Source organism: Pteropus alecto, unplaced genomic scaffold (assembly GCF_000325575.1).
Source record: "Pteropus alecto unplaced genomic scaffold, ASM32557v1 scaffold125, whole genome shotgun sequence".
Lineage (NCBI taxonomy): Eukaryota > Metazoa > Chordata > Mammalia > Chiroptera > Pteropodidae > Pteropus > Pteropus alecto.
This window is the reverse complement of record NW_006436888.1, coordinates 5,787,513-5,798,574: the sequence shown is the minus strand read 5'-3', so window position 1 is coordinate 5,798,574 and position 11,062 is coordinate 5,787,513. Positions and strand designations below refer to the sequence as shown.

The following is an 11,062-nucleotide window of genomic DNA, read 5'->3' as shown; positions in this document are numbered from 1 at the left end:
AAGGTGTTACACACCTTTAGGTGTGGTGGGTGAAGTTCAGGAACTTCCCAATTTTGAAATTTCATGAACCTGAGATAAGGGAGTATTAGGGAGAAAGCTGGAATACTGATTTCTTTCCTGAGCACAAAATACAGAATGTAAAACGCCGCGTGTAAACCACAGCTTTACGGCCATGCTCTGCTTTGGGCTGGGGCGAAAGCAGCCTTTTCTGGGGCAGCTCAGTTCTCTGGCTTGGCGGTGGGTTAACCAGTTTGTTATCTCAAAATTATATTGATGCCCCAAACGAATGGACTGTAAGAATAATTCAAAGCTTTGGGGCAAGATAATAGCAGTGTTATATAGAGAGTCTGTTTAGAAGGCCTAGTTGGCATTTAGTTTTTAATAAAAACAAGGATTTAGTGACAGTGTGATTAGGAGCTTGAAAGGTTTATCACACGTGAAGGAGCCTTTTATCTTAATAATGTAGTATAATGTAATAACATGCCTCCGATGGTCTGTGAGAGATCAAACAAGGACAGGTGTCATTAGGCTGTATTTATTAACAGTAGTGCCTTGTAATTGTGTAGTGCTTTATAATTTACAGAAAGCTTTAACATCCATCTTTTTTTTTTTAATTTCTGAAACAACCCTCTTAGTAGATGTGTATGTAAATAAAATGAATCATATTACCTCCTGTTTATATTACCACCAGTTGAGGAAACCAAGGCTAAAAAGTGCTGTTTGCCCACTCTTAAGTACCTATTAAGTCATGGGTCTGAGGCTTAAACTTGGGGTCTTCTGACCTTCACTGTTCGTTCTGTGCAGTAGAATAGTGCTTCTCCCCCAACTGGGAGCCCTGTTAAAATGCAGATGCGATTCACGGGTCTGGGGTGGGACCTGAGACTCTGCACTTCCAACCACCTGCCAGGTGGTGCCCACGCTGCTGGTCCTGGGACCAGCCTTTGAGTAACTAGGTGATAAAGAATAGCGATGGCTGGTGCTTTCCTTAACCACGAGCTGGTTCTCTGCTCTGAAATAAGACAAAGGACATACTTGGTCTGCAACTAATCAGATTCTGGTTGTCATTTGCTCTGTGTATCTCAAAGTAAGCTAGGATTTCAAGAGCAGATCCTTAAAATAAGGAGATTGCTTTCCTCCCACAAGTCCAACTGTCTTGCATTTAAATTTCTTGTCCTTAAGAGGAATTGATTTTTAATGCTTTCGCCTGAAGTGTATCTAGCAGTAACAATACTGAATGGAAAATGTATTTTTATGATCCTATATTGGTCATCCAACGGATATATTTTGAATGTGCCCTATGAATAAACATTGAGAGGATACCAAAGGGATTATTCAGTAAATACTTTTAAAATTTATTACATGTAATCATTTTTTGCATAATGACAGTATTAAACGGAATTCAGGCTCATGAGTTTTTTATTATGATAGTTCCCCATGTGCGTCGCACTGTTACGTTCTCTTATAGTTAGTGCTCTATTATACACCTGGTCCTTTCTGTGCTTGTGTTTTAGGTATATTCTTTCTTCTATTTGTGTAAGCTTCTTGCAGAGTCTCTTCAGGAGGCCCACTTTGCATCTGGTTTTTAATTAAAAAGAGAAGGATCTTGTAGTGACATGTAAATTGGACAGACCTGAGTCATTTTTCCAAGGCTATAAAATACATGAATCTAAGTATCTTAAAGTTTTTTGTTTTTTTTTTTTTTAAAAACATGGGATAAGATTTACATCTTGGCACATAAATGTTGCATACTGACTTTTAAAGTATCACGGTCTGTATGTAATAGGGGATATGTTTGAGCCATATGGAGAACATATTCTGCAGAGTCAATACGACTGTATTTTTAAAAGAAAGAAAATTATGGCCACTTGATTTAATTTGAGTTCCTTCAGATTTATGTAGACTCTTTTATTTATGTTTTATTTTGGAGTTTAAAGACATAACTTTTATCTCTTAATCATGATATTAAAGCTATAATTGCAACATTTGCTATTTCTCATATTAGGTAGTGTTCACTTTATCTTTAAGCAATTTTAAAAGGAAAAAGGAGCCAAGGGAAAAAAGTGATAATTGTCAATTAAGTGGGAAGAATCAGAGAGAGTTTGTGTTTTGTAAAACTCAGTTTATATATATATTTGCCAGAAAACCTTTTCAGGAGTCAAACGTACTTTTTTCTCTAATGTTAATTAATGTCTATCACTTAAGATTAGTCATTTTTATTTTTTTAAACTAAAAATTAAAAAAAGGTATAGAATCTGTAAATTCAGCTTTATCTTTTTGTTGCTAAATTTTCAAATAGGTAGGGGTAATAAATTGGGTTAGTACCCATTTATAGACCAACAGAAATAAAACAGCTCAGTAGCAACCTCTTCAAATTCAGGGGCCAAATTATTGTCATTGTTAAAAAAGTTATTTTTTTGGTCCCTAGAAAGAACTGTAGGAAATCTTTGGTATAGAAAGCGAGATACTATTTATCAGTTTTGATTTTTAAAAAACACTGCTCTACTAGAGATAATTTTGGTAATCACAGCCAAATAAAAGAGACTAGTAAGAATATTTTCATTTACTAGACTATCTTGAACTATTCTAGTGAGTAGTGTCTTTTCACAGGAACTTTTATTTCCTGAATAGAAATTCTTTCTTAATCTCATTCGTCATAGGGCATTATAAATCTAACATTTCTCTCATTAAGATTCATGTTATCAAGATTTGCTTGAGTTAGTTAAGAATGATCGGTCGTTATTCAGTTGATTATTATCCAAAGTCAGGCTGTGGGTTTAGGCCTCGTAAAATTGTTTGAAAAAGAGGGAATGGCGCAAAGATAGCCAGAAGGACAGAGAGAGTTAGAGAAAACCTTTTAAAGTGGATCCTTTTCACATAAACAGAATATGATATTTGTGTTTTATGTGTCATAAGAAGAGTTGTCACTTAAAGTGATATTTCTCAGATAGCTAGAACTGACATGAGTTTTCATAGGTAGAAAACATCTCTAAGTTGTATTTATTAAAATATCGAGGAATTTAAAATGACGTTTATTAAAAATATATTTGCCTAGTTTAATTCATGTTCTGGAAGTTTCTATCTTAAAATTTTGAAGGTGATGTTGGTCTAAGTGTGTGTGAAAAATAAAATAGCAGACCCACTATAAGGATCCTTTTTTATGCTTTCTTGTTCTCTCGATAACAAACTTTAATGGTACAAATGAAATGGATCAATTTGACATAACACAAAAAAATACCAAAACCAGTATATGCTCACAGAAAGAATAGTTTCAAAATCCTCTTGTCGTCTAGAAGAACAATTTGGTTGTTGAGAACCTCACATGGTCTGCTAATAGAGATTCTTAACATTTTTAACATCATCCCTGTTTGCTTCTTTTTCTACTTTCTCATCTTCTAACTTTTTTCTAGGGCTGCTCTTTTAGTAAAGCTAAACAAAACGTGGCATCCTACAGCCTTACTAACCTTTGTTAATCCGCCTGCTCGTCACATCTTGTATGGCATCTGTGCTCACTCATGGGGGAACGAGTTTCTGCAACAGCAATAACCAAGGCAAATGTGGGGAAGTGGCTGCATGGGCGTTAGCATGTACGGGGTGTAGGTTTGACTTCATTTTCCTGAGATAGTGGAGATATTATTTTACACCATTTTGTTAATAACTTCATATGACTTTACAGTGAGAGACTCACTATTTCAATCTTCCTAAGAAATTTGCTTGCACATTTCATTATTGATGCCAGAAAGTGGAGATGTGGGTTAGTGGTACTAAACAAACACATCTTTATATTAATTATAATCTACATTTTGCATATGTCTTAATAGACTTGCACATCATTTAGGGTTTTTGTTTTTAGGGGTTGTTTTTGGTTTTGGTTTTGGTTTGTTTTTTGTTTCGTTTTTAAATTTGGTTAAGGCTTTTTTGCTTGCTTTTTCTCTTCAATTTGATTTTCATTTTTTACATTTTAATTTTGGTTATTTGGGGGCCATTTTTTGATTTTGTTTTTCCAAAGGACGCGGATTCTGATAGCGGGGATGATTCTGACAAGAGGTCCTGCGAAGAGAGCTGGAAACTGATTACTTCTTTGAGAGAAAAGCTACCTCCCAGCAAGTTGCAAACCATTGTTAAAAAATGTGGCCTCCCGAGCAGTGGGAAGAAACGGGAACCAATTAAAATGTACCAGATACCCCAAAGAAGGCGCCTCAGTAAAGATTCCAAGTGGGTCACCATCTCAGACCTTAAGATTCAGGCCGTCAAAGAGATTTGCTACGAGGTGGCGCTCAACGATTTTAGGCACAGTCGGCAGGAGATCGAAGCCTTGGCCATCGTTAAGATGAAAGAGCTTTGCGCCACGTACGGGAAGAAAGATCCCAACGAGCGGGACTCCTGGAGGGCGGTGGCCAGGGATGTCTGGGACACCGTGGGAGTAGGCGACGAGAAGATCGAAGATGTGATGGCCAGTGGTAAAGGCGGAACCGACGTGGATGACCTCAGGGTTCACATAGACAAGCTGGAAGATATTTTGCAAGAGGTCAAAAAGCAAAATAACATGAAAGACGAGGAGATAAAAGTCTTAAGAAATAAAATGCTCAAAATGGAGAAAGTCTTGCCACTGATCGGGTCGCAGGAACAGAAGACCCAAGGAAACCATAAAGCGAAGGAACCTGTCGGTGCCGGCGTCAGTAGCAAGTCTGAGAATGACGTCAGTAAAGGAGACGGTGGGGAGCTTGGGTTGTTTCCCAGCTGATGAACGGGGACCCAGCTTTCCGACGTGGACGTCTGCGCTGGATGAGGCAGGAGCAGATCCGGTTCAAGAACCTGCAGCAGCAGGAGATAACAAAGCAGCTTCGTCGGCAGAACGTGCCCCATAGGTTCATCCCTCCTGAGAACCGGAAGCCCCGCTTCCCCTTTAAGAGCAATCCTAGACACAGGAACTCTTGGAGTCCTGGCACACACATCATCATAACGGAAGACGAGGTTATAGAGCTTCGAATACCGAAGGATGAAGACGGAAGGAAAGGAAATAAAGAGGAGAGCCAAGAGAAGGGTGGTAGAGCAGCTTCTAAGGACCCCCAGTTACCATGGGGCTCTCAGGTCACCCGAAGTCAAGATCACATCCAAGTGAGCAAGCAGCACCTTAATACTCAACAACAGCCACCTCAGTTACGCTGGAGGAGCAATTCCCTCAATAACGGCCAGCAGAAGAGCGTGCGCTGCCAGGCATCTGCCTCCTCGGAGTCGTTAAACTCCCACGGAGGTCACCCCACCGCCGATCTGCAGACTTTCCAGGCCAAGCGCCATATCCATCAACACCGTCAGTCTTACTGTAATTATAACACTGGAGGTCAGTTAGAGGGCAGTGCGGCCAGTTCCTATCAGAGGCAGACTGACAAAGCCAACCACTGTAGCCAGTTTGTGACACCTCCGCGGATGAGGCGACAGTTCTCGGCACCCAATCTCAAAGCTGGTCGAGAAACCACAGTATAAATTACTGGACAAACTTGAAATCCCAGTGGAGGAAGCAGACGATGTTAGCTCCTGATTTGAGTTGGTTCTAGCCTTGGCCTTGAGTTCCTACTAATTACATCATGATTTGAATGTCGCGTTCTTACAAACATTAACTGATTTTCATACTGTCAAAACATAAAACACTGGTCAATGTTTCAACGCCTCCCTTTTGTTTGTATACCATAAATGGGCAGTTTCTGGAATTTTGGACAAAATACTGAGACCTCTCTTTTTTGCTGAGACTTTCCTCCTTTCTTGGTGCCTAGATAATATACTTACTTACAGACTGGTCTCGTTTGGTATAAGTTTGTTATGTTTTTATAACGCCTATAAGTTGATCTGATATCCAGAAAGACCTGCCTCTTGGTTTATGCACACATTCAAAAGGGGAATTGGATACATAGAAATAAATGTCTGTTGTTTCCCCATGAATGTTAGACGTTAGTTTAAAAATAATAACATGCAACTATGTGGACATAGCTTTGGATTTCTCATCCGTGTCTGTCCTTTTGAAAAAGATAATTGGACTTTTCATAAGCCAAAATGAAACGTCTTCAGACACATTTTGTAGTACACAGCTCTGCCTCTTCCACAGAACTTTACATCTTATTCTACATTTTACACAGAACTAATTTCAGTAGGATTTTTTTTCTTTTGAATGTATCAGTGTATGTATGAAATTTGTCATAATACTGAAATATTTGGCACCATATCTGGATTTCTGTTTGTAGTTTGAATTTTGAAATGATCATTTCTCACACGCACTGAACTATTCACCAAAACCATGCCACCAGAAATACCAGAAAAATGCTTCAAGCCGTATATATAAGTTTATAGGGAAGTTCTTTGGTGGAGAGAGGGAAGAGGTGGGACGTGGGGAGAAGGCTGCAGCTTCTGGCTGTGCTACTTACTTTCAGTAGATGATGAAGTACTGAAGTAGGTTAACTTTGGGTTTAGAATAAAGGAGATGTCTAACGAACTATTCTTTGGTTACCAGTAGTAACGCTCACAGATAGACAAGCAAACTGAGAGAAGCCCTGATGAACGTTACATGTATCAATACCTCATTTTACTGTGTTGTCTCCGTTTGCCTCACTGGAGAATCCACTAAAAAAGATGGATTTTAATGAGAAGAAAAGAATAGTTTTCTACATCTTTCCTCATCTCTTGAACTCGTCAGAAACTTTTTAAAGAGGCGGTTGTGAAGAGCCAGAGATGTCTGTGAGACTGCCTGACTTCGTCTTGTTGAAGATGCCTAAGTCACACTAAGTCATCTATCCAACGCTTGTCTTCCAGATGGTGTGAAAAATTGCAGCCAAGATAGCAATTAGCATTCAAGGAAGCCTTAAAGATTGTGATTATGTAGTTTTTTTTTTTCCTTTGCGTGTGGGCACTATGCTTTATTAGAGCACGTTATTTTTAATCATAGTATTTTTTCTTTGCTTCTAAGAAAATGCTTTCTTAATGCACAGAAAGTTGCTTCCAATTAACTTTGGGGGATATTTTTTTCTTTCATAGCTAGAGTAGTCCTAGTCTTCAGTTGAGGTTTTATGGCAGATTAGACTCGGTGAATGCTGTTTGTAATGGGTTGACTAATTGAGATGACAATCTCCTGTGCCATGTGGTTTGAATGTACTCGGTAGGCTGCTTCAAATCAGTCACTTCATTGGATCTCTGTAAAAGCCCCTTGTCCTTCTTTATTCTTCTTAGACATAGATACGTTAACTATTCCTTTCTTGCAAAAAAAAATTATTTTCTAATATTAATAATAATTACTCAACTTTCAACTCTAGAGCAAAAATGAGCTCTCATTTCCCTAACCTGAGATAACATAGGATAGGTCTATATATTTTCTTGTTTGTGGTGGTCTTTTCATCTCATTATGGGCAGATGCCTCCCTTTGCCACTAAACATCGGGAGAGAGTTTCTACTGGTGACTAGGTGACACCGTAGAATGAAAAATAATATTTTCATTTACAAATGTGGGTTGTGAGAAGCACTCTACCCAAACTGATATTCCAGAGAATTAGGTTCGTGTTCGTGCTTCGTCTGTTGATTCAGGCGCCTTCATCTTGGCCGAAATGTTTAGATATCAAAAGGAGCCCTTAATTTCAGATGCCAGAAAGAAATGAACCAAGGTTTGAAGGGACCACATATGTCCCTTCATGGATTTTAGACCATATGCTTGTCTTAGGAAATAACTTTGTGTGGATAAAATTACTTCGTTGAATTTTTTTTATTAAATAAGTAACTAGTGCCATGCGTTTATGAGCTATTGGTGTAGCTGATATTGCTGTTCATTATTGCATTTGACAGTATCTCTCCCTAAACTCAAAAGCAACAAGACCAAAGAGAAATGGTCATCATTAAACCATTATATTATCAAAGTATTCCTAGCTATTATCATAGCGAAATGACAAAAAGTGTTTTTCCTATTGAAATTATATGACGATCTGACAATAATGGAAATGTAGAGGAGTCCTGATTAATTGGTATAGTTTCACAAACCAAAATGGTATTCCTTGGAGAGTTAAAGACATTCTGCTTATCTAATAAGTCTAAACCAAAGGGCTTTTCCTTTATTTTTGCTTCTAGTCCTCTCTAGCGCTTGGAATTGCAACTTCTCCTTTCCACTGGAAATGCAATGAAGTATTGTTTATGCCATGAAGTGACTTGAAGTGGCCTCTTGTGCTTTAGGTGCAGGTTGATGCTGAAAAAAAAAACAAAAACAAAAACAGTTTATTGTTTATTTCACTGAAGTGACTTGAAGTGACCTTTTGTGCTTTAGGTGCAGGCTGATGCTGAAAAAAATCAAAACAAAACAGAGTTTGCCACACAGGTGTCTATATTAAAGGTTACTAGACAACAGGAAGTTACGTAGATTACCTCCGGTCAGCTGCTGTGCCCCTGTGCCTTACTGGTCCTTTGTAGACTTGCCTTAATGACTTATACAAAAGACTCTGAGGAGGGGAAGCAGTGTGTCCCGGTGAACCTTGATGAAGACGCCTTCCAGGCACATTGCAAAGCAAGCATTTGCGCTCTACCGTTAGAGCCACATTCTGCATTGTGAGCATTTTCATAATTGTCCAGTTTATGTCACCTTCCCGAGACTGAAAAATCTACTCTAGATACTTAGGTTGTGAAATGTGCCGATTTCCTTCTATCATTACTGTAAAATCTTCTTATTAATGAACAATGGATTTCTCCCCAATTTCTTAAAAAAAAAAAAATGGTTAAAGATTGTCTTTGAGCGTGAGATCTACCTTATCAGAAAGGGAGAGTTTGTAACGTTAAAAAAATAAAGTCCTCATTCAATAAAAGCTAAACCATCTTTTGAGAGTGTGATTTCTCTCTGATGTGGGAGGAGGGAAAAGTGAGACAATGATGCTAACAGACGTGATCTTGACTTTTATTTATTGCTTTTGCATCTGAAGGTGGTTGCAGTCCAGATCTTTTTAAAATTATTTCTACATGAACTCCATTAGTTAAGCTTTTGCTTTTGTTACCCTTTTCTATTTATTAAAATTCTATCTTCAATGAGATCTTTAACCCCTACTTTATGCTATGTTTTGCTTAAATAAAAACTTTTCTACTCTAAGATGAATGAGGGCAGGTCGAATATCAGTTAATGGTTTCTTTGAGTTTACCTTAAACTGTGTTTTCAATTTTCTATTATATGATGGCGATTTGAAGTTTTAAAAAATGAAACGGTCTACTTCCCTTCACTTGGATGGGAACTAAATTTCTGAAATGCTCTGAGTAACTCCGTTTAGCTTCTCTCCTTTTCCTTTAAGCACTGCTTTTCTCCACCCAGAGCGTCGGTGGTGTGCTAGAGGTGGAACAGGACAAAGCAGAAGATTTTTCCGGAGTGAACATTTGGACGTGGCATTTTTTATATTGAAAAACAGCACAGTCATACGTCACGTAGTACAATGTAAAATCTACCTGAGGTCCCTCCCCCCGCCCTGAGTTTTTCATATGAAGTTGGCAACTCGAGGGAATGGTAGCGCCCGGGTCTGATGTTCTTCCCCTTCAGATGCTTTGTATCCTCTGCTGTCGGACAAACCAGCGGAGACGTTCCGGGCCTGACCAGCGCTTGGATGCCACCGTGCGATGCGCGCGGTGATAGTCGTGTGCACAGGGTGAAAATGGGGAGCATGGGAAAAGTCTTTCAGAGCAGGAAGCCCTGAGCCAAGCACAGAGACCCGGAGTACAACTGGGAATGTCTCCGAGTGAAGACGGCGGGGGCAGGAGGAAGCCTGGCAGGGCCAGGCAGCCTCAGGTGGTCAGAGCCCCAGCCGTGTCGGGGCACGGTAAGGGGCGAGGGCAGCTGGGTGGATGAGGCCCAGATCCTGCCGTGCTAAGGAGTCGGGATTTTAACCTGAATGTGGTGGGAAGCTACCAGATGATTTTACAGAGGGAGATTGCAGTTTTAGATTCACCTTTAGAAATGGCCTAACGTCGGAGGACGGGTTTGGAGGAGACAAATTTAGAGTCCAGTGCTCCATGTGCGAAGTTGCATTACGAATTCAATGAGGAACTGCTTTCTAAACAAAGGAAGGGAGAAAGGTGAGAAGGGATGACTCTGGTAGATTATTTGCAGATGGAATCAGCAAATCAGTTTGCGGGTAGGATAAATCCTGTGTGCGTGACCCTCACGGTGATGAAGGCTCTCGTCTGAGTCACCGTTGGAAAGTAAAGTGGATGAGACCAAGGCTAAGGGATTGGGAGAAAGGGAGCCTTTCGGGTCTTAAGAATAGGTGGCGTGGGCCCCTGAAGGATAGCCCTGAGATGCTTCCTGCACAGTGCTTGCTTTGCCGGTGGAAAACTGAGGTGTTGACAAGAACTGGGGTGGGTGTTGACATCTCCCTTCCGGCTATTGCTTGCTAATCTGCCATTAAAAGAGGAAGAAAGTATGAGCAAAGGAGCCACGCCTCAAAGGTCAAAAACAGTCTAACCAGAAAACCCAGAACGGGGACACTGATTTTACATTAAAGCCGCCTCCTTCAGAGATGCCTTGTGTAATTGTGGCGCCGTCATCTCTCACCTAGAGCACTACTAACTTGTCTCTCTGCTTCTGTTCTTGACTCCTGTAATCCACTGTCCACATAGCAACCATCATCAACTTTTAAAAACAAATCAGATTATACGAGTGGCTTCCCATTGCACTTTAAGATCTGAACTTCTTTGATTTGATCTTTCATTAAATTTATTGTGTTAACATTGGTTAATGACATTATATAATCTAAAGGTGTACAACTTTAGAATCTACCATCTGTATAGTCTATAGTGTGCTCACTACCCAAAGCCTCGGCTTCTTTCATCACCACGTGTTTGATTCCCTTTCCCCTCTTCGTCCTCCCCTCTACTTCCCTTCCCCTCTGGTGACCACCAGTCTATTGTCTGTATCTGTGTAAAGTCTGAACTTGTATCGTAGCCTACAAGGCTTTCCGTGCTTTGGCTTCTCGCCCGCCTCTCTGAACATTCTCACGCGCAAGCCCTTTGGACTTGCCCTTGAACTGCCCAGTTTGTTCCCACCTCGGGGCCTTTGCACCTCCTT

At 40.0% G+C, this 11,062-nt stretch overlaps 1 protein-coding gene across 3 annotated transcripts in view; it reads left to right on the top strand.

The window, feature by feature from the left end:
• KIF1B (kinesin family member 1B) overlaps positions 1-11,062 on the top strand; it is a 123,420-nt gene that overhangs the window by 65,658 nt on the left and 46,700 nt on the right. The window lies entirely within an intron of this gene.